We start from the raw sequence: 15,504 nt of genomic DNA, 5'->3' as shown, positions 1-15,504 counted from the left end.
CCGTTATAGAATTCCAACATGCGTCTCAGAGACCAGCGCTAACGAGTCTTCATCTATGGCAATGCTCTACAAGCCGCATGACGGTGTGTGGCGAAGAGTACTTCTGTTACAGCCATCACTTCCATCCTTCTCTGTTCCTTTCGCAAAAATGTGTGGAAAGAACGACTGCCGGTAGAACTCTGTATGAACAATAATTTCTCCTATTTGTTTGTCATGTTCATGTGACGTAGGTGGGAGGAAGTAATACGTTATTCCCCTAGGAACTTACGCTATCGGAATTTCAACAGTAAACTTTTGTGTGATACATGAAGCCTCGATTACATCAGGGGCAGGTATGCACTCAGGGGAAAACTTATTGTTCTCCTTTGATTGACAGGTACTTAACCTATTGTTCTCCTTTGATTGACAGGAACTTAACCTGTTGTTCCACACCTCTCCCCTCTCAGGAAACCGCCCACCCATGCTGCTACAGGTACATTTTGGGGTCTGAGTTATTGGAATACCCCCTCCCACTCTTATCAATTTGATTGACTACTTAATTAAATTGACCACAATTAATTAAACTTTCACCCTCAGGTAGACCCTCCCCCCACAAATTGACAGGATAAAGACTCAGATGACCGGTCATTTGGAGGGAATTCGGTTGCAGTGTGTGGAATATTGTTTAAACACTTTAGGCAATGTAAAGGATATTATTTAATTATTTATGGCAGCGTATGGAATATAGTTTATTTATTTAGTTAAATAATTTGTCCAGATATCGATTGTTGTGTATGGAATATTGTTTAAACAATTCCGATAATGTGTAGAATATTGTTAATTTAAAAAATTTAGGGGATTCAAGTCAATGTATGGAATATATGGAAATTGGTGGCCCTTTGGTCGAGAGGAAGAATCTCATAATAGGAAATTGAAGGGTATATTGTTTATTTATACAAAATTCAGTTTGTGGGGTTGGATTTCTCTTGCTCATCATTCTCTGCTGTTTGGAAATATGTAGGTCTTGTAAGAAGTAATTACATGGGGCAAAGAGGTTGCAGAACCTGATATTCAACACTCAACTCTGGGTGTCTTAACCTAATGTTCAGCCATTTGTCGGCACTTAGTCTATTGTTCTGTTAAGTGATTTTCCATGTCACTCCCATTTCCTTAAACTATTGTACTGCCTTTGATACCAAATGAAGTAATTAGTTATGTCCTCCCACCATTTTTCTGGTACACTGTTCGAATTTCACATGCTTTTGAACATCTTATCTGGCGCATTCTTCTTTGTCACTCACCCCCTTAAAATATTGTACTGCATTTTACATAAAAATTATGCAAATTAACCTAATGTTCTGCACTTAACCTGCTGTTCTGCTCCATGTCACCCACTCATGTACACACTCCTCTTAACTATTGTACCCCTAACACCATGTTGATGTAAAAAATTTATGCAAATTAATTAACAGATACGCTTTACATGTGTGGGATAGCTTTTTTAATTCGCAGCGTCCTAGTGGTTGGTGAAATCGATGGAATATAGTTTAAACAAAGGATCGCTTGTAAAAAACACATCCCGCCGTCCCCTGCCCACTGGACCACACAGGACGCTCCCAGGAGTTGGGATGCACTGGCAGCTCCCACGGAGTGAATACCCAGCCATCAGCTGCCAAACCACGCGCATGTGTCAGCTGAGGTCCCGCAAGGACGAGGTGGCAGCACCTCTTTCATACTTGACACCGAGAAATTCCTGTCGAAATACGTGTTCACCTAGGCACCGTGGCTGGCGCGCTGACGCAGAGCTGCGGGTCCAGCAATATAGAAATCTGTTCCAATGTTTCCCAGAATACCACAGGGCGCCTTGTTCCTAGCAATCCTAACGGGACATCGAGCTGCAGCTAGCCATGCACCTGTGCTTACCTGCCCACCGTGGCTGACACATCACCACAAAGGTTTGCGCAGTGACCAGGACCTGTTTCGAAAGTGCCCAGAATAACAGGGACTGCACTCTTCCCGATGGTCCTAACAAGACATCACGTGTTCCCTTCTTGGAAATCGTGATTTCCTGCTTTCAACATACGTCTCAGAAACGTTAAACGTTCTCACCGCTAAAAGCGTTCATCATGTCTGTGCACACTCGCAAAAACACCGTTAATCATAAAAGCATTCTTCTTGTTTGGAAAGAGAGCACTGTCTAAGCACAGATTGGGGGGGGGGGGGGGGGAAGTAAGAACAGAATTCGAAGCACTGTCCTACAGAAGAAAAAATGGCGGGAATTTTCGGTATCCTACAGCTACAGGTCTGGAGATGTCCTAATGTCACAGTGGAGGATGAGTGACGGCATCCCTGCCAGAGATGGATGGTCTGCTTCAGCTCGTCTTTGTACACTTGATTTCTCATAACTTTCTGTAGAGACCTGGTCTCCATCTCGTTCAAATCAGTTTGTAGACACTCCTATGCCCCAGCACAAAGGACGTCTTGTGAATGAATGGAACATTCTGATTGGATCTTACTGAATTTACCCTCCAAATTACAGATTCTGCCAGTAAGGGATCACTGTCTGCCTCTTTTTTTAATTCTGCAGACGAGACTTTCAGTGGCAAAACTATTTCTACAGGTCACTGTATTGCACCGACAATTAAAGCCTGCAAATTGGCCTACAGATCGTCAAATTCAGAAAGACTCTTACTGCCGGCCAAGATGGCCGAACGGTTCTAGGCGCTACAGTCTGGAACCGCGCAACCGCTACGGTCGCAGGTTCGAATCCTGCCTCGGGCTTCATTGTGTGTGATGTCCTTTATTTATAACGTATTGTGTCTCGATGCCACGTCAGAAGTTCGGTGATATATCGACTGGGTTATAGGCGATGGTTGATTGAGAAGGATCACAAGCAGTAGATGGTTTTCTGGTGGAGGTCGTAAGAAATGTGCACTAGCCTTACAGATCTCTAGTGTTACACTCTTCAGTAGAAATGCTGTCTGGGATTTGGAATCAAGTCTCTCCATTCAACCGCATACCTGCTTTGGATCCTATGGAGAAGTCCTTCAATGATTAAAACCACTAGTGAATGATATTGCTAGCACTCCCACATCCTCAAACGAGTCACCTTTTTTGAACCTATCAGCTACAGTAAAATTTAAGATAGTCCCAATACCTCTTATAACTGCCGCCTTTTCTGCAGCTTTGCGCATGTGATCGTTCCAATTTAAGTAGGGACTGAGCAGAAGTCAGAGAGAGCTGTATCTGTCACCTTCTGCAACCCATGTAGAAACAGAGTGCCTGAGGTAGTGCGACAGGACCGTGTTTTGACCACTCGGTGGAAGTCGGAACATGTCGTAGCTCAGCCAGCAGTGTACGATGTGTAAGGTCAGCGCCAAACGAAGCTTGCTCCTGCAACACGAGGTAGTATAAAAGACAGTATGGGAACTGGGAGAAGGACGAGGATTTTGCTACAGCATTGCGGTGCATCCCCAAACTACATACAAGTAGTGCTGCCCAATACGCTGTCTTCGTTTTTCTGTACCATCCAACAGAGAAAAATTACGCAATATTAAAGCTCCACTAACTTCTTACGATGGAGAACTCGATAAGATTTTTGCCATATCTCTCTCCTCCCATAAATCGAAAATATATACCATCTGCATGCCGGCATCGAGCACATGTGATGATCCTGTTAAATATGCCGCTATTGATCCATTTCATGGACCACTGTAAAGCTGCGTCGTCAGCACTGTAGGCGGATGACCGTATCCCACAAACTGTACTATAAGTCGAAGAGACCGTCCCTGTGACCCTGTTTCGTTGTTTGAAACATTGTTTTCTTGTGCTGTAACACGCTTTGTACACTGTCATACATTTTTTTTTTCGTCACAACTTCGAGGTCTGTGTCAAGTTCTAAACTGACATTATCACGTTCTTGTCCATTACTGCCCACAGAAAGCTAGAAATCGCATGGTGTAAAGCATGTTGTTACTGCTGCTGCCATAAAACACCACACACACGGGATGATAAATAAAAGACAGTTACAACATAAGAAAAGTGGAAGTGAGTGGTGCCGTTGTGGAGAGTTTCCAAACTGTTATCCGAAGATGATTGAGGACCTTGCGATCGAACCGCCGAATCTTTCCATCAGTAAATGGGGTATGTTCTCAACTGACTCGGTTGTTTTAACCCCCTCCACTGACGGAATGACCCGCTTCCTAATTCCGTATGTATAAAACCAATACGGACTTGTAGCTGTCACGCCTTTGCGCTTACTGCTACGTATTTTAACTGTAAATAGCTCAGTCCTAATGGTAAGAGGTAGTAGTGAATTCACGTTGTTAATATTTGAATACAGCACAACTGCCACAAGCTCAGCTCACTTTTACTCCACTCCTACCCTCGCCATTGTACCACATTAACTAGGTGCTACGTGGACCTTGCTAAATTCACTTGCGTATACATTTTTGACCGTTACTCGCCAGTATTTACCTAATGATTAGTACACTCCTAACCGGACTATTTCCCTAAGAGCTGTGATGATTGAACGGGTTCGATCCACGGCCTACAGTGCCCTACAGTTCACACGGTAACACTGCCTACCTGACCCACTTAACTTGGTAGTGAGCTTATGTATCCAATCACCACTGCTAGCAGCAGTGGATAATCCTATCAGCACGACGAGAGCAGGAGACTTACCGTCGAATCCTCCTGAAAATACTTATAACTACGGTCGCCAGCTCTGAAGGAGCAAAAGAATAAATCAATTTTTGGCTCGTTTCAAAGTGAAATGGCTTGAGTTGAATTTAAACTTAATTCTGAATATTACTATTTCTGATCATTCTAGATGATTTTACAAAGCAAATACTCTCTCAATTTCTGTGAGTTGGCTTGGTAATTACTACCAAGACAGTTTATGCAACTTGGGTTAACAAAATTCTATCCTTCAACTTATTTAATGATTTTGGATATTACTCTTTGGACAATTGATACGGAATTAGTTAAGTGACTTTACTTGAAAGGTTACTCAGAAAAATTTAAGTAACTATAAATAGGCGACTCATTCTGGTGTGACCATTGCTCTTTTCAACATTCTTATACGCTAAACTATTCTACAACCAAAAGAATTGTAAATGAAAGAGGCGATGGTGGCCTCAGTCTGATTTCACTATACTATGTTTGAGGTTACTACACTTTACAATGAACAACATGCGTCGTAATTTTACTCATTACTATATTCTGTCCTCTGCACTTGCATAAAAGAAAACTGGTATTCTCCTTTTACATGTATACAAAGTTCGACTTAACAATTGCAAGCAGTCTTGCCTTGGGTAGACGTGTCGGTGCTGGTGGTGAGATGCATGTGGCTAACGCAGCTCTTCACGCCTCATGCCCTTAATGGCGGCTGGAACTATGAGCCGTAGCACTCGTATAAGCTACTGCACGTCCGCCATAAAATCTGGGCGCAGGAACTCTTACAATCAGCCCCAGTGGCATAGAGGCGGCTTCAATAACCATTTGTCGCGTTTTACTCCAAAAACGGCGATGATATTCGCCTCTTCTCTGTTGCATAATCACTTTCGCGTGAGCACAGTTACGCATGTCCAATCACGTCAACACTCCCCAGGCCATTTCATTGTTCCGTCCCTGTGTCTCCAGCTACCCCTAGCTACACTCGTATCACCAAGAGTGGGGGCATTCCCCTACCACCTTTTTACCGAAATCATTTAGTATTTAAGAATATTTATATTTATTACCCTGGAGTTCATACCAGTCATAATGATTTACTACTAGCGCTTTACAACATTAAATTATACAATAATAACTTATAATTACCAAGAAAAAGAATACATTTGACTCCGAGAGCTTAGTGCATTGTCTGACAGGTAGCGCTAATTCCCAGTTTCGCCAATAGATGGCATCAGGGTGCACTCCCTGGCAGTCTCACACAAGCGCGCCCGTTTCCGACGCGCGGGCTCCAAATTACTGCCAGCCCACCATCATTTCAGTTCCGTTACAACCTCTATATTTAAACTCATCTGTCACAGTGACGGATTAACTGATAGCTCCGTGTTCCATTTCGACTGATTCCTCATTTTGCAGTCATGTGCACGATCACTGTTTCAGTGCTAGCCATCCCCAGAAGATGTTGCCCCTCCACCAAAACTTTTTCCAACTCAGACAAGCAATGTCAGTCAGTCATTATGTGGTAACCGACAGCGTTCCAATGGACAGGTGGGATGGAAAAGACACCGTCGATGTACTGCAATAATAAGCATCACAGTTGATAGTGCGAACAGTTTTAGCGATTTTACAGTAATTTCAACACCGACCAATGACGCAACAGCATGTTTTCCAATTTCAGTATCATAGCTAAACCGCCCCTTCTCTACTTTGCGAGTATTATTGCAAATGTAGATAGATGACTGTGCAGTACATTCATTCATTGTTAGTTCTCGAACACATACATCATCAATGTATACCAGACATCGCTCTACATATTTCTAGCACCTCAAGCATAGCGCATAATTTATGATCTTTTTCTATGTGGACGGGTCTCACAGAGCATTCTCGCAGTCTTAGGATAAAATTAGAGACGGAAAGATCCCCTCACACTCTCTTTGACAAGCCCGCCTGCAGCTCCATTACCGATTTAATCTGTGGCTGATCAGAAGTAGAGCCCCTACATTCCGCGTCTCGTGAATGAATGGAGCTAGCCGAGTCCTCGCCCATTCCATGTACACAAAATTTCTCCAGATGCACCCATGTCAAGGAGGTTCGCGCTCCTTATCGGTATAGCAACTTAATTGAAAGTTTTGTGATGTAATAGCAGGCAGTTAAGGAGAAAAGGAAACGGTTGGTTTTTGTGCATGCTGGAGCTCCAGATGGCTGGAGTTCAAAGCATTTGTAAGTAAATCAACCACGCTAGCAACTCTAAAGTATTGTTCTAGAGTCTGGGATCAGTACCTGGTAGGTATTGGTAAGAGAGAACATAAACACACGCACACCTAGGGCTACACTTCCGCACTTGAAACAGGCTATAATGTTAGATCGCTCCAGCTTCTGACCTATTAGTCATATGGTATGTAACGCTGTTAATATTCCAATGTAAGAAATATGTTTCCAGTGCATGACATGCATCCTTCTGCCGGTTTCTCTACGATAAATACGGTAACAAACCGTAAAATGAAAAAACTACTTCCTTAAAATATCGATTCTGTGTGATATGTGCACAATATACCTTTCCAGAGATGTATAGCATCCACTGTGCCCATCTGATAACGGTTCATAAATTAAACTGTGCCTGAATCAGTCCTATATAAAATGATCGTTACTAATGGAGAATACCTCTTAGAAGGAAACAGATAAATGTTCAAAAAATGGTTCAAATGGCTCCGAGCACTATGGGACTTAACTTCTGAGGTCATCAGTCCCCTAGAACTTAGAACTACTTAAACCTAAGTAACCTAAGGACATCACACACATCCATGCCCGAGGCAGGATTCGAACCTGCGACCGTAGCGGTCGCGCCGTTTCAGACTGTAGAGCCTAGAACCGCTCAGCCACCCCGGCCGGCACAGATAAATCTATATTAGATGCATTTGTCATGTGGAATTACACGTCATGCCGCCACTAACTATGTAAACACAACATATGTCAAGCAAATGTATACACAGGGATTGCAGTGCCTCACAAACACCTATCGCTAACTTAGAATCATCTTAGTTATGTAACTGAAGTCTTGATTTTATACTCAAGATGCAACAGGGGAATGGAGTACATCACATAAACCTTCGCTCGTTTAGAGGAATGTGTTATGTTTCGTCACACATGAGCACATGAGGTGGAGTCCTCTGATGACCAAGAGATTCACTGTCAACGATCGCAAGTGGACACTGTTCCAAGACCCTCACAGAACACATGGTTGTATACGAGTCAAACGCAGGCTACGGTACACGAATGATGCATCCTGACAGAACATTGGGAAAAATGGGTCAAAAGATCTGCAGTAACTTATCCCTCCCTCCCTCCCTCCCTCCCTCCCCCCCCCTCTCTCTCTCTCTAGAATCTGCATCTACGTCCATACTCCGCAAGCCACCTGACAGTTTGTGGCGGAGATTACCTTGAGTATATCGGTTCTCCCTTGTATTCCAGTCTCGTATTCTTCGTGGAAAGAAGGATTGTCGGTATGCCTCTGTGTGGGCTCTAATCTCTCTGATTTTATCCTCATGGTCTATCTGCGAGATATACGTAGGAGGGAGCAATATACAGCTTGACTCCTCGGTGAAGGTATGTTCTCGAAACTTCAACAAAAGCCCGTACCGAGCTACTGAGCGTCTCTTCTGCAGGGTCTTCCACTTTTATCTATCATCTCCGTAACGCTTTCGCGATTACTAAATGATCCTGTAACGAAGCGCGCTGCTCTCCGTTGGATCTTCTCTATCTCTTCCATCAACCATATCTGGTATGGATCCCACACTGCTGAGCAGTATTCAAGCAGTGGGCGAACAAGCGTACTGTAACCTACTTCCTTTGTTTTCGGTTTGCATTTCCTTAGGATTCTTCCAATGAATCTCAGTCTGGCATCTGCTTTACCGACGATCAACTTTATATGATCATTCCATTTTAAATCACTCCTAATTCGTACTCCCAGATAATTTATGGAATTAACTGCTTCCAGTTGCTGATCTGCTATATTGTAGCCAAATGATAAGAGATCTTTCTTTCTATGTATTCGCAGCACATTACACTTGTCTACATTGAGATTCAATTGCCATTCCCTGCACCATGCGTCAATTCGCTGCAGATCCTCCTACATTTCATTACAATTTTCCGTTGTTACAACCTCTCGATATACCACAGCATAATCCGCAAAAAGCCTTAGTGAACTTCCGATGTCATCCACAAGGTCATTTATGTATATTGTGAATAGCAGCGGTCCTATGACACTCCCCAGCGCCACACCTGAAATCACTCCTACTTCGGAAGACTTCTCTCCATTGAGAACGACATGCTGCGTTCTGTTATCTAAGAACTCTTCAATCCAATCACACAATTGGTCTGATAGTCCATATGCCCTTACTTTGTTCATTAAGCGACTGTGGGGAACTGTATCGAACGCCTTGCGTGTCTATGGCCCTCTGAGTCTCGTGGACGAATAACACGAGCTGGGTTTCACACGATCGTCTTTTTCGAAACCCATGCTGATTCCTACAGAGTAGATTTCTAGTCTCCAGAAAAGTCATTATACTAGAACATAATACGTGTTCCAAAATTCTACAAGTGATAGACGTCAGAGATATAGGTCTATAGTTCTGCACATCTGTTCGACGTCCCTTCTTGAAAACGGGGATGACCTGTGCCCTTTTCCAATCCTTTGGAAAGCTACGCCCTTCTAGAGACCTACAGTACACCGCTGCAGGGAGGGGGGCAAGTTCCTTCGCGTACTACGTTTCCTCTTTTGAGCGATTTTAATTGTTTCTCTATCCCTCTGTAGTCTTGTTCGATATCTACCATTTTGTCATCTGTGCGACAATCTAGAGAAGGAACTACAGTGCACTCTTCTTCTGTGAAAAAGCTTTGTAAAAAGACATTCAGTATTTCGGCCTTTAGTCTGTCATCCTCTGTTTCAGTACCATTTTGGTCACAGAGTGTCAGGACGTTTTGTTTTGATCCACCTACCGCTTTGACATAAGACCAAAATTTCTTAGGGTTTTCTGCCAAGTCAGTACATAGAACTTTACTTTCGAATTCATTGAACGCCTCTCGCATAGCCCTCCTCACACTACATTTCGCAATTTTTGTTTGTCTGCAAGGCTTTGGCTATGTTTATGTTTGCTGTTAAGTTGCTGTGAATGCATCATCACTCTATCCTCTACCACTAAATGGTACCCCGTTAGAACTCCATCTCAACCGACCACTCCATCCAATCTACGTAATCCTTTAACGCAAATGCAAGTAAGTGTAGAGGCAGGTGGTTCTCTGTTTTTCCTGCCATAAAGTAAAATGCTGCCTCGCCGAAAAAAAATGATGCTTTCCCTGGTTCCTGATACCTCTATGTCAACGTTTTGCCGCATTCCTGTTGCTGTTGCATACTCGTTCCCAAGTGAAAGAATTCTTTTGCACCAATTTCTCTCAATTTATACATATTTTCTGCAATTCTATCAATTTTTTTTATGTCGCTTCTACCCATACAATCATGACATGACCTCTCTTCCCGTGTTCCAAAATTTCTTGCAAATGTAATACAGCTGCCAACACTTAGCCCAAATGCACTGTTTGGGAGGCTGTACTAAATTTCATCCAGTCGCCTCCACCCCACATATTCCACATTTGCAGTGCGTTTGCACTTTTTTCTGTATGTCTACGTATATGCATGTGTCGCAGATAGCTCCCAGGAGCCATAGTAGACCAGAGTGAGCGCTCGGGTGTGGATCTGCCACACGTTATACTCGGAGCGAAGTTGGGGTGCAGATCCACCTACAAACTCTAACCTGGACATGGCATAATGTCGATCCAGACCCCAACTTCACACCAGGTATAAGCGTGTTACAGCAGAAAACAACATGTTTCAAACAACAACACAGGGTCAGAGGGAGGGTCTCTTCTACTTATAGTGTAGTTTGTAGGATACAGCCATCCTCACACAGTGCAGGTGATGCAGCTGGTCCATGCAACGGATCAATAGCTGTATGTTTAATCAGATCGTCACATGTGCTCGATGCCGGCATGCAGATGGTCTTTGTTTTTGATGAATGGGAGGAGAGAGATGTGGTAAAAAATCTTATCGATTTCTCTGTCGGATGAAGTTAGTGGAGCTTTAATAGCTTGTAATTTTTCTCTGTTGGATGATACAGATTCCTGCATGTCAACAGGTATGGGAAGGAGAGGCTGGCAAAGCTTATAGGTGACAGTGTAGTGGGTGGTGGTGGTGGGATCACTCATGCAAAAATTCGTGTAGTAGTTGCTGTTAGAGCTGCATCTTTTTTACACTGAAGTCAGCTGATAGGTATACCTGCTTAAAGGAAGTCCCTCTAACTAACGGCTCACCTTCAGAGGATGTAATGTTTCCAAGTAGAGAAGGAGTTAGCGTATTTCATCAGAATGTAAGAAGTATTAGAGGTAAAGTTAGTGAACTGCTTATAGATGTTGACTCTGAAATTACTGGTATATCAGAACACCACTTAAATAATTTGACAATTCAGAGGCTTCCTTTACCAGGATACAGATTAGCTGGCTGTTTTTCAAGGAGTTCCTTGTGGGGTGGTGGAGTAGCTATGTACGTAAAAAACAGTATTCTGTTTGAATCCATAGACGAATCATGGCACTGCACTGAACAGATACACTCCTGGAAATGAAAAAAAGAACACATTGACACCGGTATGTCAGACCCACCATACTTGCTCCGGACACTGCGAGAGGGCTGTACAAGCAATGATCACACGCACGGCACAGCGGACACACCAGGAACCGCGGTGTTGGCCGTCGAATGGCGCTAGCTGCGCAGCATTTGTGCACCGCCGCCGTCAGTGTCAGCCAGTTTACCGTGGCATACGGAGCTCCATCGCAGTCTTTAACACTGGTAGCATGCCGCGACAGCGTGGACGTGAACCGTATGTGCAGTTGACGGACTTTGAGCGAGGGCGTATAGTGGGCATGCGGGAGGCCGGGTGGACGTACCGCCGAATTGCTCAACACGTGGGGCGTGAGGTCTCCACAGTACATCGATGTTGTCGCCAGTGGTCGGCAGAAGGTGCACGTGCCCGTCGACCTGGGACCGGACCGCAGCGACGCACGGATGCACGCCAAGACCGTAGGATCCTACGCAGTGCCGTAGGGGACCGCACCGCCACTTCCCAGCAAATTAGGGACACTGTTGCTCCTGGGGTATCGGCGAGGACCATTCGCAACCGTCTCCATGAAGCTGGGCTACGGTCCCGCACACCGTTAGGCCGTCTTCCGCTCACGCCCCAACATCGTGCAGCCCGCCTTAAGTGGTGTCGCGACAGGCGTGAATGGAGGGACGAATGGAGACGTGTCGTCTTCAGCGATGAGAGTCGCTTCCGCCTTGGTGCCAATGATGGTCGTATGCGTGTTTGGCGCCGTGCAGGTGAGCGCCACAATCAGGACTGCATACGACCGAGTCACACAGGGCCAACACCCGGCATCATTGTGTGGGGAGCGATCTCCTACACTGGCCGTACACCACTGGTGATCGTCGAGGGGACACTGAATAGTGCACGGTACATCCAAACCGTCATCGAACCCATCGTTCTACCATTCCTAGACCGGCAAGGGAACTTGCTGTTCCAACAGGACAATGCACGTCCGCATGTATCCCGTGCCACCCAACGTGCTCTAGAAGGTGTAAGTCAACTACCCTGGCCAGCAAGATCTCCGGATCTGTCCCCCATTGAGCATGTTTGGGACTGGATGAAGCGTCGTCTCACGCGGTCTGCACGTCCAGCACGAACGCTGGTCCAACTGAGGCGCCAGGTGGAAATGGCATGGCAAACCGTTCCACAGGACTACATCCAGCATCTCTACGATCGTCTCGATGGGAGAATAGCAGCCTGCATTGCTGCGAAAGGTGGATATGCACTGTACTAGTGCCGACATTGTGCATGCTCTGTTGCCTGTGTCTATGTGCCTGTGGTTCTGTCAGTGTGATCATGTGATGTATCTGACCCCAGGAATGTGTCAATAAAGTTTCCCCTTCCTGGGACAATGAATTCACGGTGTTCTTATTTCAATTTCCAGGAGTGTATTTGAATGTTGTGCAGGGGCAGTTGAATTTAGTGAAAATAGATTTCTAATTGTTGTTGTTTATAGGTCCCTTAACCCTGACTTCAGAGCATTTCTGTTCAAGCTAGAGACGGTTCTTGATTCACTTTGTAGAAAGTACCAGTAATCAGTTATATGTGGTGACTTCAATATAAATTTTGTATATGACGGAGCAAGAAAAAGGATGATGGCAGATCTCATAAATTCCTGTGATCAGATGCAGTCAGTGTTTTTTCCAACTAAGGTGCAGGGGAACAGTAGCACAGCCATAGACAATATTTTTATTCATTCTTCATTACTAGAGGAGCATTGTGTTAGTAAAAAGGAGAAAGACCCTTCAGACAATGATGCACAAATTTTAACACTAAAAGGCTTTAGTACTCAAACAAATGCCACATTTACTTACAAACTATGTAGGAAAGTTAATGCAAAAGCAACATATAGTATTTTAAGCCTTGTCAAGAAACAAGAGTGGCAGGATGTTTATAGTGCTGATAGCGTAGATGATAAATATAACGCTTTCCTTAACACATTTCTCATGCTCTTTGAGAATTGTTTCCCATTAGAACGTTCTAAACGCGGTACTAGCAGTAATAGACAGCCCGGGTATCTGAATAGTGGCATAAGGATATCATGTAGAACAAAGCAGGAATTATATCAAAATGTTAGAAGTAGTCAGAATGAAGCTAAAGTATCCCATTACAAATAGTATTTTATGGTGATTAAAAATGTTATTAGGAAGGACAAGAGTATGTCATATGTAAATAGAATAGCTAATTCACAGGATAAAATTACAATCATATGGTCAGTTGTGAAGGAAGTGTCTGGTGAGCAGCACAAGGTCGACAATATAAAGTCAGTTCGCAGTAAAAATATTTCTGTTCCTGATAAATCAGATATAGGTACAGTATTTCACAATCATTTTCTGAGAATTGCTGGTGAATTAAATTGTTTCTACAGGGAATCATATAACTTTCTTGGCAAATGCCTTTGCGAGATTGACGTCTGAAATACTTCTCTGTGATACAGACAAGAGGGAGACTGAGTCAATAATTAAATCACTGAAGACTAAGGACTCTCATGGTTATGATGGAGTGCCTAACACAATATTAAAGTACTGTGCTGCACATGTTAGCTTTGTATTTAGCCATATTTCTAATGTTTCCTTTAGGAATGGTGTTTCCTGAGCGATTAAAGTATTCAGTAGTAAAGCCGCTTCATAAAAATGGAAAAAAGGGATAATGTAGATAATTTTAGACCTACTTCCATGCCACCAGTGATTGCTAAAGTTATTGAAAAGACAGTGTATGTAAGGATAATTGATCACTTTATATCACACATGTATAGTTTGGCTTTAGAAGTCATTTAAGAATCATTTAACAAGTGAAAATGCTATATTCTTTTTTTCTCTGTGAGGTACTGGATGGGTTAAATAAAAGGTTTCGAACACTAGGCATATTTTTTTTATTTAACTAAGGCATTTGATTGTGTTAATCACAAAATATTGCTCCAGAAGTTGGACCATTACAGAATACAGGGAGCTGCTCACAATCAGTTCACCTCTTACTTTATCAACAGACAACAAAATGTCATTATTCGCAGTGTCGAGAATAGATGTGATGTGGGGTCTGAATGGGGTACAGTCAAGTGGGGGGTGCCCCAGGGATCGTCTTTGGGGCCACTCCTGTTTCTTATTTATATAAATGATATGCCCTCTAGTATTACGAGTAACTCTAAAATATTTCTGTTTACTGATGACGCTACTTTGGTAGTAAAGGATTTTGTGCGTAACATTGGTTTGGTTTCAAATAGTGCAGTTCATGACCTAAGATCATGGCTTGCAGAAAATAAACTAACGCTAAATCACAGTAAGACTCATTTTTCACTGTTTATAACTCAAATTTCAACAAATCCTGACGTTTTAATTTCACAGAATTGGCAACACAGAGAGACAGTAAGCTGTCGTGGAAAGCCCACGTTCAGAATCTTGTTCAAAGACTTAATGCTGCCATTTTTACTATTCAAATGGTATCTGAAGTGAGTGATCATTTGACACGAAAATATATATTGTTATTATATTTTGGGGTAGCTCTTCCCATTCTTAAAGGATATTTCTGGCTCAGAAATGGGCTGTTCGGGCAATAAGTGGTGTAAGTGCACGAATCTCTTGTCGACCCCTGTTCATGAATCTGAGCATTTTGACGTTGGCCTCTCAATAAATATATTGCTTACTGTCATTTCTTGTTAACAATATTAGCTTATTCCCAAGAATAAGCAGCTTTCACTCAGTTAACACTCGGCAGAAATCGAACCTGCATTTGTATCGGACTTCCTTAACTCTTATGCAGAAAGATGTGCCAGTATCTACATCTACATCTACATCTATACTCCGCGAGCCACCTTACGGTGTGTGGCGGAGGGTACTTATTGTACCACTATCTGATCCCCCCTTCCCTGTTCCATTCACGAATTGTGCGTGGGAAGAACGACTGCTTGTAAGTCTCCGTATTTGCTCTAATTTCTCGGATCTTTTCGTTGTGATCATTACGCGAGATATATGTGGGCGGTAGTAATATGTTGCCCATCTCTTCCCGGAATGTGCTCTCTCGTAATTTCGATAATAAACCTCTCCGTATTGCGTAACGCCTTTCTTGAAGTGTCCGCCACTGGAGCTTGTTCAGCATCTCCGTAACGCTCTCGCGCTGACTAAATGTCCCCATGACGAATCGCGCTGCTTTTCGCTGGATCATGTCTATC

This window comes from Schistocerca cancellata, chromosome 6 (genome assembly GCF_023864275.1).
Source record: "Schistocerca cancellata isolate TAMUIC-IGC-003103 chromosome 6, iqSchCanc2.1, whole genome shotgun sequence".
In the NCBI taxonomy this organism is placed as follows: Eukaryota; Metazoa; Arthropoda; class Insecta; order Orthoptera; family Acrididae; genus Schistocerca; species Schistocerca cancellata.
Note: the sequence above shows the minus strand (reverse complement) of the source record.